Source organism: Pinus tabuliformis, chromosome 4_1 (genome assembly GCF_031772625.1).
Source record: "Pinus tabuliformis cultivar Carrire ecotype Pingquan chromosome 4_1, CPIR1, whole genome shotgun sequence".
Lineage (NCBI taxonomy): Eukaryota > Viridiplantae > Streptophyta > Pinopsida > Pinales > Pinaceae > Pinus > Pinus tabuliformis.
The window spans coordinates 164,502,634-164,518,959 of record NC_142303.1 but is presented as its reverse complement, the minus strand read 5'-3'; positions in this window follow the sequence as shown (position 1 = coordinate 164,518,959).

The window sequence follows — 16,326 nt, the reverse complement described above, 5'->3', positions numbered from 1 at the left end:
TGTACATACAGATCATTTTGCCATAAGATATCTGATGAATAAACCTTTGAGTAGTGGTAGAGTGACTTGGTGGTTACTTTTATTACAGGAATTTAATATTACTATTATTGATAGACCAAGAAAATCTAATTTTGTAGTTGATTATCTTTTGAGATTAAATAATCCTAGTGAAATAATTCATGTAGATAATTCTTTTCCTGACGAGCATCTTTTTGCATTATCAACAAATTCCCCATGGTTCGATGATATAACTAACTATTTAGTGACAGGAAAAACACCACCTCACTTTCCCACCCGAGAGAGGCAGAATATTATCCAAAAGAGTGCTTCATATTCCTGGATCCAAGAAGATCTCTTTTACACAAGACCCGACCTTATTATCCTTAGATGTATAAGAAAAGAAGAAGTGTTTGAAATACTGAAATCTTCCCATGATGAGCCCCGTGCGGGCCATTTTGCTGATAGGAGAACTGCATATAAAATTTTACGAGATGGATACTTTTGGCCTTATTTTTTTACATATGTTAGACAATATGTCAAATGTTGTGATAGCTGTCGGAAAACGGGCCAACCTGGCCAAGCCAATGAAATGCCTTTGTGTCCTTGAACCCTTTGAAAAATGGGTTATTGATTTTGTAGGACCTATAGCTCCAACACCATTAAACAAATGACATACCTTGGTTTGTATTGAATTTGTAACTAAATAGGTAGAAGCTAAAGTTGTTTCTTTTGTTACAAAAAAAGTTGTTTCTGATTTTTTGTTTAATGAGATTTTTACTAGATTTGGTGTTCCTACAGAAATTGTTACTAAAAATGGACCACAGTTTATTTCTAATATTGTTAAAGGTATTATGGAGCAATATAAAATTCGGCACAGGAAATCAACACCATACAACCCATAAGCAAACGGCTAGGTAGAATAAACAAATAAAGTAATCTAATCAATCCTTACCAAAACAGTAAATCTTCACAAGAAGGATTGAGCTAATAGATTACCTGAAGAACTGTGGACCTATAGAACTGCCTGGATAAATAGCACGGGTCACGCACCGTATGAGCTGGTATATGGAAAACAAGTCTTGTTACCGATTGAATTCCAAATAAAAACTTTCAGAACTGCAGTCCAATTGGGACTAGATCTCTCGGAAGCACAACAACAACGTCTATTGTAGTTGAATGAGCTTGATGAATTTAGGAGGGATTATGTTCAAAAAAATGTGTTAATACAACAACAACGAAGGAATTGTCATGACAATCTGATCAATAAAAGACAATTCCAACCAGGTGATTGGGTACTCCTTTATGACTCTAAATTTAAACATTTCAAAGGGAAATTTTGTACATGTTGGATGGGACTGTATGAAGTAATTAATTTTTTTGAGAATGGGGCAGTAGAGATCAAAACTATTGATGGATAGAAATTATTTTTTCTGGTGAATGGGCATAGACTTAAGGCATATTTTTAGCCCATCACCAAGGAAGATTTTTTGAAACAAGTACAGCAGCAGCCAGAGTTAAGGATGGTAGGTTGTGATTCCAACGTACTATGAATCTAATCATCTATTTTCTAATATATATAAAAAAAAAACCATAAAATTAAAAAAATATCTTTACCTATGGTTGTGAAAATAAGATTGTCGACATTGTCATGGAAGGATCTCCTGATGTTGGGATATGGTCAATTTTGGGTTAGTTTAACTAATTTTTGTAATAGATTTTGTAAAGAATGTAAATTCTCCGCGAAATGTGGAAGAAGAGCACACAACTAAGTAGGAGTCAAAGGGGTTTTAGCCCCTTGTTTGGGTAAGTGATAGGTCAGTTTTTTAGACTCACCATGGTTCACAGACCATGGTATTGTAAGGAAAAAGCTATATATATTTGATTCATAGCGAGTCTAAGTGGAAATAGAAGATATAATATTATTGTTTTGGGCAAGTGCTAAGGCAGAAAAGCTCTACTTCCTATACTTAGATGAAAGGGGAAGGCTCCTATAGCTGAGCGCGTAGAGACCTTGGCAAGTCCACAGCTGAGTGTGCAGGCTCCTGAAGCTGAGTGTGCAGGCTCCTGAAGTTGAGTGTGCAGGGTGGAAGAAGTCTATAAACTGAACATCAAACTTAATAAAGACTGATTTTGGGACAATTATCTTACTTTTGAGTATTATTCTTATTTTTGTTCAAGTTATGCACTATGGCTTAATGATATGATTTTTGTGGAATAATGTGTAATTACCGCGCGAACCTATTGAATATTTAATATTTATACAAAGGTTTAATATCACTTATCACATGGTCTCTAGGTGCAGAAACCTGATTCTAGCATCCCCCAATACTGCTTCGGGTGAGACTACAGCTTGCTCTATGCAGGTTGTTGCCGAAAGGCCTAGCAGTTAGGATTTTGTTGGTTAGCGCAAATAACTCTGACCCTGGGTCAAGCCCCCTTAAGCCAACAAATGGTTTCGTTGCCGGGACCGAGATTTATGTAAGAAATGTGTGATAAATAGTTTCCTACAAAGAAAGAGACTGACAAGTGGATTGATCGAAACGTACACGCGTTCACAACTCAAGAGAATAGGAGCCCTAAGTTATCCAAGGAACAGTGGTTGCAGATATTTTTGTACACAGGCAAAACCGATGCATTATTTTGTTTCTTCCTTGACAAACTACACAAGTGGTTTTCTAAATTGGTTAATAGTCAAGCGACATGGAGGCTTGACAGTCCTATAGTGTGGACTCCTGAACTGGTGTGACATCTAGAGGCATCAAAAAGAAATATCGCGCGGGCTATGGATCACTGAATTGATCGCACACTTGGAATTTTTGTGACTTACTTCACAACCGATAATCAGCTATAGCGAAGTGGAAAGAAGGCTCTTTAAAGGACCACGAGGTAAGTATTTGAAATCGTTAAGGACTGGGATTAAAATGTTGTTATGTGAAAAGAGGGTTATGTAGTTACCTTGATGTTTGGGGTTGATTCTTTTGAAAAAACGAGGGATCAAGCTGATCTAAGTGGATATTGGTGGCAACCCTACAATTCCACTTAGACCACCACCATTGTTTCTTTCATTTTTTTAGTTTCCTTAATTGTAGCACAGTTTACTATTTATAGCAGTTTTTCGGGTCCTAAACTTCCGAAGCCATTTTGAGGCCCTAAATGACGTTTATTTGGCAATATACCACAAACGACTTGTAATAAGTCATTTTTTTGTCACAGTCCTTGGAGAGATCTTTCCAACGGGGTATGATGCACGTCAAACGGAGATAATATGACCAAGTCACGACCCCGGGAAGTTTCCTACCCAATTAACCCCAACGAGGCCCATAAACTCTTGGTGTTACATCTCCTCGAGTTAGGGTTTTGGTTGTTTATGGTTTTCTCTTATTGTTCAATAATAAAAAGGCCCTTGAGCCTCATTGTAATGCAATTCAGAGGCATGTAGCTACCACATCTCTCCTCAAAGATAAGCTACCATCACCCAAGCTAGTTTATTTCCATTTATGTTTGTAAGCATATTTTAGTATTATACATTAATCAAATGAAGTATTATTTCTGTTGCATCTCTGTTTTTATGGTTATCTCTATAATTTGTTGCGTTCCTGTTTAAATTTGGATCAGTGTTATAAGAGTAGTCTGCTCTTTCTTTGTTTTTCTTTGAATGTCCCCAACAAGGTTGAGATATAAGGAGTTAGGGGTTGAATTGGTTGAACCTTTGCAAGACCAACCTCACAAATCTCGACGGCCTCCCATGGCGAAGGAAAATAAATATGAGGGAGCAAGAGATCCTATCAAAATCTTTCTCAAAGAAGCCCTCAAGTGGTAAAGGAACGCGAGTCAAGATCCTTCAGCGGCTACCCAGGGGCGACACATCTAATAACTACTCTGGAAATGCCACACCCTTTAAGGTACAAGTTAACTTTGAAATCCCCATATTCGAGGGTCAAATAGATGCATACGTCGTAGATAAATGGTTGAATATGCTAGAAGGATATTTTTATATTCATGATTTTTTCAGCCGAGAAAAGATTACTTTTGCTCTTCTCAAAGCCACCCCCCACGTCAAGGACTAGTGAAAAACCTATTGCGAATAGAAGGATGAAAGTACAAACTCATGTTTTTTAGCCGCTCGCACTTGGAATTCATTCCAAGATACCATCAAGGAGCAATACTACACTGTCGGGAGCTACGAGGACAAATACATAAAGTGGATCATGCTACGACAGGGAAGGGACCAAGATGTGCCGGAGTCTACCAATATTTTTCATACCCTTCGCAAGTTCGATATCAAGGATTCTGAGAAAAATTTGGTACTTAAATACCGCGGTTGCCTACACAGGTACATCCAGGATGAGATGGAGTTCCTGGACATATCCTCGCTCAGTAGGGCATACTGATACATTGTCAAGATCGAGCATAAATTTAAACAAAAGAAGCGAGACTTTGGATCTGCGAATCCGAAGAACAGAGTACAAAGCCAAGGCGGTGTGACCCAAGGAAACCCATCTAAGCTGTAAGAAAATAACAACACCACGAAGTCAAATAAGGACATAGGAAAGTGGTGTGAGTTCCACAAGAGCCCCACTCACAGCACAAGTAGGTGTTGGGCCAAACAGTCGCTGGGGGGTGAGTTGAAGGCTTCAGAATCAGATGCATGTTCTAACCCTAAGTCAAAACCTGATAAGAGGGATGACAAAGGGAATCAGATCATTGATGCATAGCCCAATGCCACTGTTGCCACCTCTAAGATCTAGAAGAATGAGCCCGAAGATCCAGAGGAGGGGGAGCATCTTTTCCACTCACAGATGTGGGTGAAGGGTTCATCGTTGTAATTGATTGTTGACAGTGGGAGCCAAAAGAACGTCATTTCAGCAGAGGTCATGAAGCGGCAGAGACTACTGACCATACCACACCCACAACCATATAGTATCGGGTGGCTTCACCAAGGACGAGATCTTTGAGTCCGCCAGCAGTGTCGCCTTCCCTACAGCATCAAGCCCTTCATAGATGAGGTATTGTGTGATGTTGCACCTTTGGATGTTTGTGATGTATTATTAGGCCAACCATACTTGTGGAAGTGACATGCCATGTATGATTCAAGGCCTCACATTGTTATTATTTCTTTGTGTAATACAATATACATGATACTAGAGATAACCCCACCTACCGCCACTTCTTTGATCTCTACTAAGAAAGGCAGTAAGATCATCTCCCTGACTAGGAAATTTATTTTCATTCTGTTTCGCTCTCAAAGTAAGGCAAAGATGGTAGCCACATCCATGGCCCCTGGGAAGGGTTCCTCCACGCAGCAGAAGCGGGTGGATTACACTGTCCGGTCAAGTATCCGTTCGATCTGACTCTGGAAGCACCTCTACCCAATGGGCCGATATATTGTCGCTCCATTCTGTAAAATGCCAAGCACAAGAAGCGACATGATCAACGTCAGGTGTCACACAAGTTTCAGGTGGGCTACAAATTTTGGTTGCATTTGCAGAAATAATGCCTTACCAGAGCCCATCGGAAGCTCAGACCACTCTGATACGGTCCTTACACCATTAAAAAAGATGCGGGAAACAATGATTTGGAGCACAACATTCCTAATTCCTTGGCTTGCACCAAGTGTTCAATGTGGACCACCCTCGACCATGCTTCCCACCATTACCGGACAAATCCGAGATCACAGAACAACTCACCAAGGACCAAGTTTAGCAGAAGTTTCCCCATCTCATGGAGGCACTCAATGCAATGAGGACCATTGCTTCCTAAGGGGGGAGGAATGATCCAGGTGCTTATTGGTGGCCACCCACCAATTCCACTTGGACCAACACCATTCTTTCTTTCATTTTTTTAATTTCCTTAATTGTAGCACGGTTTACTATTTTTAGCAGTTTTTCGGGTCCTAAACTTCTGGAACCGTTTTGAGGCCCTAAACGATGTTTTTTTGGCAATATTAATGCCAACAACTTTTACGAAGTCATTTTTTCCATCGTATTTCTCGAAGACATCTTTCCAACAGGGTATCATGCCCGTCAAATGGAGATAATATGACCAAGTCACGACCCCAAGAAGTTGGTTGCCCAACTAACCTCAACGGAGCCCATAAACTCTTGGTGTTACCTCTCCTTGGGTTAGGGTTTTGCTTGTTTAGGGTTTGATATTATTTTTCAATAATAAAAAGGCCCTTGAGCCTCATTGTAACATAGTTCAAAGGCATGTAGCCACCACATCTCTCCTCAAAGAAAAGCTACCATTGTTGAGCTAGTTTATTTCCATTTCTATTTGTAAGAATATTTCAGTGTTTTACATTAATGAAATGAAGTATTATTTCTGATGCATCTCTGTATTTCTGTAATTTGTTGTGTTCCTGTTTAAATTCGGATGACAAGCCTAGAATATAGTCTACTCATTGAACCTCCTTCAAACAACGATGAGGGGACAATGTTGACTACACCGCGAAGTGTAGTTCAGTTAATTACACAGGGTATCCCGAGGATACCTCATCCATCCACTCCACCTCCACGTCCACCTCTGCCTCATACACCTACACCTTCACCCCCTACACCTCCACTTCCACCATTCAACACGGTGAACACGGTGAAGATGCCGATTTTTAAAGGATCAGGGAGCAAAGACCCCTAACAGTTTTGGTTTGTCGCAAGAGATGTACGGGTGACACAACAAATTACAAATTATAACATCAAGAAAGCGTTACAACCTTAAGGGGTCACGTTTTAACATGGTACATCAAGTATTTCACTGATAACCCCACCACGACGTTGGTAGAGACCCAACAAGCTCTAAATAAGGAGTTTAGCAAGCCTAAGTCAGAGGCGCAGTTAGTAATTGAGTTTAAGGAAATCCGATAAAACGTAGATGAGACGCCTTGGGATTTCTATCAAAGGTTGAAATGCCTAATTAGGCAAGCTAATATGATAATCATGAATTCCCAGCATCACGCCTAGTAAATAGTGTTGCTCTTGCTACACTTGAGAGTACCTCTATCACAATAAAAGATAGCTATTCAAGCTGAAGCTTTGGTAATTGTGATGAGATTGGATGCTTCACCCATACAGGATAGGAATCTTGGAGAACAACATATTCACTCACAACTAGAAAACTTACACTTGGAGTTGCAGAGCCTGAGGAAAGGAAAAGAAGCTCAGTCAGAGGCGAGCACGAAGGTATGGTATTTGAAATGAAAAACCCATGGACACAATAAGGCCCACCATTGCCCGGTCTATAAGAACTATATTATTGGGGAGGGTTTGTTCCCCTGAAAATAAAGAATAATGTTTGGACGAGCGTGGGAGCTGCGTTGTGGTGCGCTATCTGTCAGGTTACAAGACAGCATGCAACTGATAATTGCCATTGATTGCAGAAGTTTGTACAGACCCCTCAGTAGTTGTTTTGCAATTTCTATAAATCTGTGGGACATGATGAATGTCATTCTAGAAGTTATGAGTTGATGATGGATAGAACCCCTACCTATCGAATGCAGGCATAAAACCAGCCTCGGGATCAGGGCACAAGTGATGTGCGCGGAGGATTCCAAGGTCGAGGACGAGGAAGAGGCAGTGGACCGATTCGAGGGTGTGGACAAGTGATATGTTATAACTGTGGTGAAGTAGGGCACTTCACGTGGGACAGGAATAGCTCCTGCACCTTAGATTTGGATGAAGAGCTTGAAAATTGGTAGAGTCAATTGCATGAAGTATCTACGCTCCGTTGCAATATGATGACCAAATCACTATAGTGTGTCTTGACTAAGGTAGGGAAGCTTCCACATTATGATGGTTTGACTGATGTGGATCTATTTTTAGATGAATTTGATAGGGAAGTATCGGAAGAATATTGCTTCCAGGCACTGGAATTGGCATTGTGCACTACATCTTCCCTTTGGTGGGGTGCGCACAAGGAGAACTTCTCTGGATGGAAGGAATATAGAAGAATGATGAAATTAAGGTTTGGGTATGCTAATACTAATATGACATAAAAATATATTGGGAAGGATGACTCGTGCGATCATTTGGCACGTTGGACTAAGGCTTGGGGGACAGAACCACAACTAGAATGGGTGCACATTTGTTGTCATACCTTCGATACAATTCCAATGAACTGGTATCTGGAGACGGAGCTTCACCATGGAAAAATTGAATGGGACATCTTAAGGGAAATTTTTCTATTAACTTTCAGCTTTGAGGATGGGTTTGAGTGCATTGAAGAAGCACTCCAGGAGATAAAAGTAGCTATATTCAGAACACCAAAGGAACTGGTGGAATGGGCTCAGCTGGATTAGAGTACATAGTTGGGCCATGCGCTGGAGTGTTGCAATGTGACTGTTGAAGAAGAAGAAGAAGATCCATGGAATATTACCATTCCAGAGACAAAAGGACAGTGAAATCTCGAAGGACCAAAAGTGGCAAACCCAGATACATCAGAACCTTTAAAAATTAGACAAGTAAACATTGGCTCTGAAGTAGAGCCTAAGTTCATGAAGATAGGAGACTATTGGGATGAAGATACGGTTGATAAAGTAGTTGAGCTACTCTATGAGTACCAGGATTTATTCCCAATGAAGTTTTTGGATTTGAAAGGGATCATCAGGTATTTAGGTGTTATGAAGATTATGTTAAAGCCCAATGTGAAGCCTGTTAATCAGAGACCTTATCGGCTCAATCCAAAATATAAAGAGAAGGTGCGCCAAGAACTAGATAAGATGTTGGATGCTGGTATTATTGAACCAGTAGAGGAATCAGATTGGGTAAGCCCAATGGTGGTCCAAGAGAAGAAACAGAAAGGTGAAATCTGTATATGTGTAGATCTGAGAAAGTTGAATGATGCATGCATGCATGATCCATTTCCAACATCATTTACCAATGAAGTGTTAGAGAATGTTGGCGGACAGGAGGCGTATTCGTTCACTGGTGGTTTTTTGAGATATAGTCAAATAAAGATCACACCAAAGGATCAAAGCAAGACAACCTTCACGACGGAGTTGGGTTGCTTTCAATATATAGTAATGCCCTTCGGATTGAAAAATGCACCTACAATTTTCTCCCAAGTAGTAATCGCGGCGTTCAAGGAATTTATTCATAAATTTCTGAAGGTGTATTTTGATGATTTCACTTTGTTTGGGTTGGTGAAGCACCATGTTGTGAGTCTGCGCCTTCTGTTGGATACATGTCATAGATATCAGATCGCCCAGAATTTGAAGAAGTCCATATTATGTGTGCCCTTTGGAATCTTTCTCGGCCATGTTGTATGTAAGAAGGGATTGATGGTGGACCGTGCGAAGATCGTTGTGATTGTGAATTTGGAATCTCCCAGGAATGTAAAATAGTTGCAGGCGACATTCGAGCAAACTGGATATTATAGAAGTTTATCAAGGCATGTGATCAAATAATCATGCCAATGGAAAATTTATTGAAGAAAGATGTGATGTTTTGTTGGGATGAGGACTATAAGTGTAGTTTGGATGTCTTGAAGGAAAAGATGGTAATTGCGCCTATCTTGGTGTTTCCGGACTGGAAGAAGGAATTCCATGTGCATGTAGATCCCTCTTGCATTGCACTTGGTGCAATATTAACACGGGCAGGAGGAGAGATTGATCATCTGATAACCTTCATGAGCATAAATTTATCAAAGGCTAAGAAGAATTACTCTACTACAAAGCGAGAAGGGTTGGCGATGGTCTATGCACTGCAAAAATTTCGGCATTATTTGTTGGGTGGACACTTTAAAATGTATACTAATCATTCCACGGTGAAGTACCTGGTCAATAAGCCTATGTTGGGGGGGAAATCTGTCGGTGGTTACGATTGTTTCAAGAATATGATTTTGAAGTCATTATGAAGCCTGAACGGTTGAATGCAGGACCTGACCATCTGTCAAGGATTGAAACGGGTGAAGAACCAAATAGCTTGGAGGAAGGACTATCAGATGCGCAACTCTTTGCGGTGTGCGTCACAGATGACCATTTTACACATATCATTCAGTTGTTAACCACGAGAACATCTCTGAAAGGATATTCCACTGAACAAAAGAAGGAATTAGTAGTTCTCTCTAGGGATTTCTCAGTAATTGCGGGTCACTTATATAAGATGGGAATAGATGAAATATTGCGGAGGTGTGTTCCAGAGTTTGAAGGCACTAGCATCCTCACTGAAGCACATGGAGGACTGGCATGAGGCCATTACGCAGGAAAAGCGACCGCGTAGAAGATTTTGCGCACTGGTTTATGGTGGCTGACATTGCACAAGCATTCTAAGGCATACTGCAAGGCATGTGATGCTTGCCAAAGGATGGGGAAGCCTTTGCGAAGGGACGAATTGCCTTTAAATCCTTAGGTTTCATTAAAAATATTTGATAAATGGGCCATTGATTTCATAAGTCCAATACAACCATTGGATAAGAAGATGGGTGCGTGGTATATCATTACTGCAACTAAGTATTTAACCAGATGGGTGGAAGCATAGCCAATGAAGGATTGTACAGCTACCACCACTGTGAAGTTTTTATTTGAATAGGTCTTAATGCTATTTGGATGCCCTAAGATATTGATGAGTGATAATGGTACACATTTCTTGAATGAAACGGTCAGCACGATGGTTGATGAATTCTAGGTGTATCATCAAAAGAGCATGCCCTATCACCCATAAGCGAATGGAATGGTGGAAGCATTTAACAAATGTTTGGAGTATGCGTTGACAAAGGTCTACAATGCACAGAGGAATGATTGGGATATATGCATGCTAGCAGTGCTATGGTCATATAGGACAACCTGCAAGAAGTTGACAAGCCAAACAATGTTTAGGTTGGTCTATGGAATTGAAGCAGTGATGCCAATGGAGTATATTGTGCCAAGTTCATGTATTGAAGCTTTGATAGAGATGGTGGAATCCGAACCTTAGAGGAATGGCTCATGCAGCTGATGGAGTTACAACAGGACTGCTTTCTTGCAAGATTTCACTAGCAAGTGCAAAAGGAACGTGATAAATCATGGCATGATAGGCATATTAAGTTATACACTTTTAAGATAGATGATTTAGTGCTCCTATATGATAACAAGTTCACCAAATTTCCAGGGAAATTTCAAATGCATTGGTTGGGACTATATGTTGTTAAGAAGATCACGAATGGTGGTGCAGTTCAACTCGTGAAGCTGAATGGGGAACCATTCCCGGGGAAAGTGAATGGAAGTAGGTTGAAGCTGTATATAGGGAATCCTGCCCCTACGCAATGACTATATGATAGCAAGACAATCTTAGTAATCCACGCAGTTGCAAGGGATTGTAGGACTATAAACTACGTTGCCCGACGAGGAGAAAAACATAGTAGGGAGGCTTTGCAGCAAAAGACAGGAGTACGACAGGTGAAGATGCGTTTGATGAGCTGCGCCAAGGAGGATGGTACTACACAGATGGGTCCAAAAGTAGCCATTGGAGTCACTATTTTTGATTTGATGGCAATAATTCCGTTAAAAGGAGCAGGTAGGTGCCATTTATGGTGAAAATATTTCAAGATCTGCCGCCAAAAACACATTTATGATCAGAAATTGGAGGGAATGGTCAGATTTGAATTCAAAACCTCCTATAAATTGGTCATGTTGGTCAACGAAAGAACACTTTGCATTATGGGAATTTTTTATGAGCCCTCTTGTTGTTGTTGTATGAATCATAAGGTTTGGGAGGACTTAATTTCTAGTTTGACATTCGCAACGTTGCTTGAAATTAACCAGAGGCTTATTCTCATGAAAATAACTGCCACAAATCCCGTAGAGGTTGTTAGTTATGAAGCTTCCATCTCCGACACGGCGACACCTGAAATAACGAGCATGGAAGCTATGCCCATTGTTCCTACGGCACTGAGGTCGCTTAGGCTAAAGTAATCAACTACAAAAGAGAAGCAGAAGAAACCTATGCCATTGAGACATTCATCAAGGAAGAAATCAGAGGTTCGGCAGAAGGAGAGGAAGGATAAGTAGTCGAAGAAAGTTGTGGACTTGGAAGAAGAGGAATTCCAAGGAGTGGAGGAATTGGATGCTAAGGAGGGCGAGCATATCACACGGATCCCAAAGTATATCCCTCCATGGAAAGGGAAGAGAAAAGTAACAAGACCCTGATTCCAGAAAGTTTACAGTCTCGACGCCCCCGTTACCAGAGTAGGTGGAATTTGAAGGCACGGTCTTAGCGCGCATTTCGATGCTGAAGATGTAAGATTGGGATCTCGAGGACCATGAGATATTCCCTCATTTGGCCACTCACAAATATATGAAGGATATTTATTACGAAGAAACCAGGGTTACATAGCTAGAACCCATGAAATGGATCAGAGGTGTTGAGCAGATCGGGTTGTTGCACATGCTCTGCGTGCCACATTTTCATAGGTCCATAATCAAAATTGTGTGTGCGTGTCAGCTACTCACACTAGTGTATGATGGATTATTATGGCTCGGCGAACCCATCCTGATCACGAATATGCTCATCTATCAGATTACAAAGCTGCCCTACAAAGGGGCAGACCCTGCTAAGGAGTTTGGAGGGAAAAGTGGAGAAGAGTTGGTTGATAAGATGAAAGTTGAATTTGGTATAGTAAAGAAGTCGCACAGATATTCTCTTTGCTCCATTCAGGACCAGGTGGTGCAGTTCACCTCCCAAATTCTTGTAGGCAAGATTATGAAGAAGTGTCGCGCGGATGGATTTCGATGCAGGTAGTCTCGTTGGATGTCGAGTGTGCGAAGAGAGTACAATATAATTGGGCACAGTATTTTTGTGAGTTCCTCACGAATTTTCGTGAAGCATAGGAGGACTGTAAACTGTTTGATTATGTGTGGCTCTTATTTTCAATTGTATTAGTAGCATGGACATTGTCAAAGGATAGTCAATTTCCTCCGCAGGCGGAAGATTTACCAGAAGCAGTGAAGTTTGGTTCACTGTGGTCGACAAAGGATCCAAAGCGGATCAAGGAATCAAAGATATTCTAGATATTAATGGATATAGATCTTCAGATAGTGATCATTCAACAGCCAAGGTTGTCCCCAACCTTGTTCAAACAATTGAGGGCCTTTGCAGAGTTCAACGCTGATTTCCATAACATCACAATCAAGATGCAGAAGGACCCTAAGCATATCTGGCACAAGCTACCATACTTAGTATCAGAAACAGATGTGCAAGAGATTATAGCTAGTTGGCCAACAAATTGGTGCGAACCCACGGACGTTAGTGCATGTACCTGTAAGGATGTCGAGAGCTCTGCTACGTAGAAGCGAAAAGAGGCAACACAAAATGTCGCGCGAGCATTGGCTGAACAGAAGAGGAAATAAGATGATGCTAGGGTAGTTGAGGAAAAAGAGCGCGTTGCAAAAGAGTGTGCTAAGAAAGAGCACACTGATACAGAGGAATTCAAAGAATCAGCTTCCCAGTATATAGATGAGTTGGAACACTCAGAGCAAGAAGGAGGCGATAGAGAGGAGCATAGCACTCCCTTCACATTGAGGAAGCATGGTAAGGAAACAACTGTTGGGCCAAAAAAGAAGCATAAATCAGATAAATAGGCGCGCATAGACCCGATGATCCTCACATATGGGGATCTCTATCAGATCAGATACAAGGTAAGAGACACCACAATAGAGGTGTGGTAGCAGTTTGAACAACAATACAAACAAATGCTAGGGAGCATCCATAAGGATCTACGTGAGTTGTAGATCTAGACTGACAGGTTTCAATCAAGCGTTGGGCAAGCAAGCGAGTTTCAAGTGAGACTGGCGCAAGGGAGTGAGACAGTAGTAGAGCTGGAATGGACTCTGGACCTCAGAGTCATACCACTACCAAAAGGATATATTTGCACGGAATCAGAGGAAGACCACATTGTGTTGAGCACAATTAAAGATATGGGGGTGAACTTAGTTGTTCTACAGCTTACGACCCTCCATGAACTGCATCAAGCGGTTTCAGACAAGTTATGGATCAGAGAGCAGCACGCCCTTACAGTCATCAGTGAGTTCAAGGTAAACAATGAGCATATGTTCACAGAGAAAGCTCAGGATCTGAAAGAAAAGGAGGAACTGCAAGCACGAATTCAGAGCCTGGAAACAGCTATAATGCAATCATGCAAGACAGTTCCCAAATTAAACATTCCGAAGGATGCTGCAGCAACAGCAAAAATCAGGAAATTTGCTTCTACGGTCCACACGTCAAAGGATGAGATTAGCAAAGTCATGTTCAATTTTTAGATGAAGATATCATAGCTTTAGCTAAAGTTGCATCCAACCACTCCACCAAAGGTCCGGGAGAAACATAGGGCAGTAATTAGGGAAAACATGGGCACATTAGATAACGCAGTCACAGACTGCGCAATGATATTTGATCAAGCCATGGAGCTATGGATGAAATTGTAGGAGGACCCAAACTTGTAGAAGCTCAACACAAACATCCGAGAGACACAACGCAACTTTGATGAAGCCAAAGCGACTACGCGCACTTTTCCACTACTCCAACGCCTCGCGTGATTGCAGGAAGGGAAACAGCTGCAATCACAGATGTAAGAGCTACAGAGGAAAGAGACCCTTCTCAAGGCCAGACTATAGCCATGGATAGAGGAATCATTTCAGCTTACTCTATCACTTCAGGAAAAGTTAAAGACATTGTAGAAGACACAGAGAACGATGTGCCTAGCAATAGAAGGCCCAATGACAGAAAAGTTGGTAGAAGAAATGCAGCAGATCGCGGTTCAGAGTTCTGCTGATGTAGCAGCATTGAAAGTAGATTTTGATGGCATCCACAGAAAAATTGAGGTGCCAGCCGAGTGACTCAAGGGCGAGTCACCATATTTGTATTGGGGACCTGTTGGGATAGGGTCCCTATGGTCAATTTTGGATTAGTTTAACCAATTTTTTTAATAGATTTTGTAAAGAATGTAAAGTCTCCGTGAAATGTGGAAGTAGAGTGCACAACTAAGTAGGAGTCAAAGGGGCTTTAACCCCTTGTTTGGGTAAGTGATAGGTCGGTTTTTTATACTTACCATGGTCCGTGGGCCATGGTATTATACGGAAAAGGCTATATATAGTTGAGTCATAGTGAGTCTAAGGGGCAATCGAAGATAGAATATTATTTTTTTGGGCAAGTGTTATGGTAGGAAAACTCTGTTTCTTGTACATAGGCGAAAGGGAAAGGCTCATGCATCTGAGTGCGCGGAAACCTTGGCAAGTCTACAGGTGAGTGCGCGAGCCCCTGTAGCTAAGTGCGCAAGGTGGAAGAAGTCTGTAAACTGAACATTGAACTTAATAAACACTAATTTTGGGACAATTATCTTGCTTTTGAGTATTATTATTATTTCTATTCAAGTTCAGCATTATGGCTTAATGATATGATTTCTATGGAATAATGTGTAATTGTTGCTCGAACTTATTGAATCTTTAATATTTATGCATGAGCTAAGTAACTATCTTTTTTTCGCAAAGATAAAGGTTAAGCCTGTTATGATTTATGTTGAATCAGGTAGATCTGCGTGAAGGGAGATCTAGGGTTGCTATTTAGTGTGCGAAAGTGGATAGTCTGCTTCCTTTAGGTCTATAAATTCTAATCGCATACCTTTTCGAAGGTCTAGAAGCCATTTTCTTAGAGTTAATGTAGTGGACCATAGAAGGGTATAGACCTGCGCAAAGGTAGATCTGAGCTACAAAGGTTTAAGATCACTTATCACACGGTTTTGTATGCAGAAACCTAGTTCTAGCATCCCCCAATACTGCTTCGGGTGAGATTGTAGCCTCCGTTAAGAAGGTTTTTGCCAAAAGGGCCAGCACTTAGGGTTTTGTTGGTTGGCATGAACAACTCTAAACCTGGGTGAGGCCCCTTAAGCCAGCACCCGAAAACCAACATATTGGTGGGTAGATCAATCTCTAATAAAAAGGGAATATTGCTTGATTACTATAAATGATGATTGTCAGTGAAAAGAAGAAGGTCTTTGTAAAAGTTTTTGTGCAATAGGATGACTAGCAAGACCGATCCCTTATCCAAGTTCAGAATAGTTGACATGGTAGATTTTGTGCAAGTAACACACAATTCCTGCTACATTTATTTTTAGCACTACTTGGTAGAAAAACTTGAGGTGATAATTTTGTCTTTCTTCCTTTTCCTTTTTCATAAATCTCCTCTTAATTCTTCCTTTGTCTTGTCAAAAATCTCCCCTCCTTTTCTTTAAAAAAAATTCCCCATCCCATTTTCATTTCTCCCTCTATTTCCCTGAAGAATTTTTCCCTATCCCTTTTTCTTATGTCCCCCTGGTGGATTGGTCTCATTCTTAAGTGCCCCTGATAATATCCTTCCCTTTCTAAAA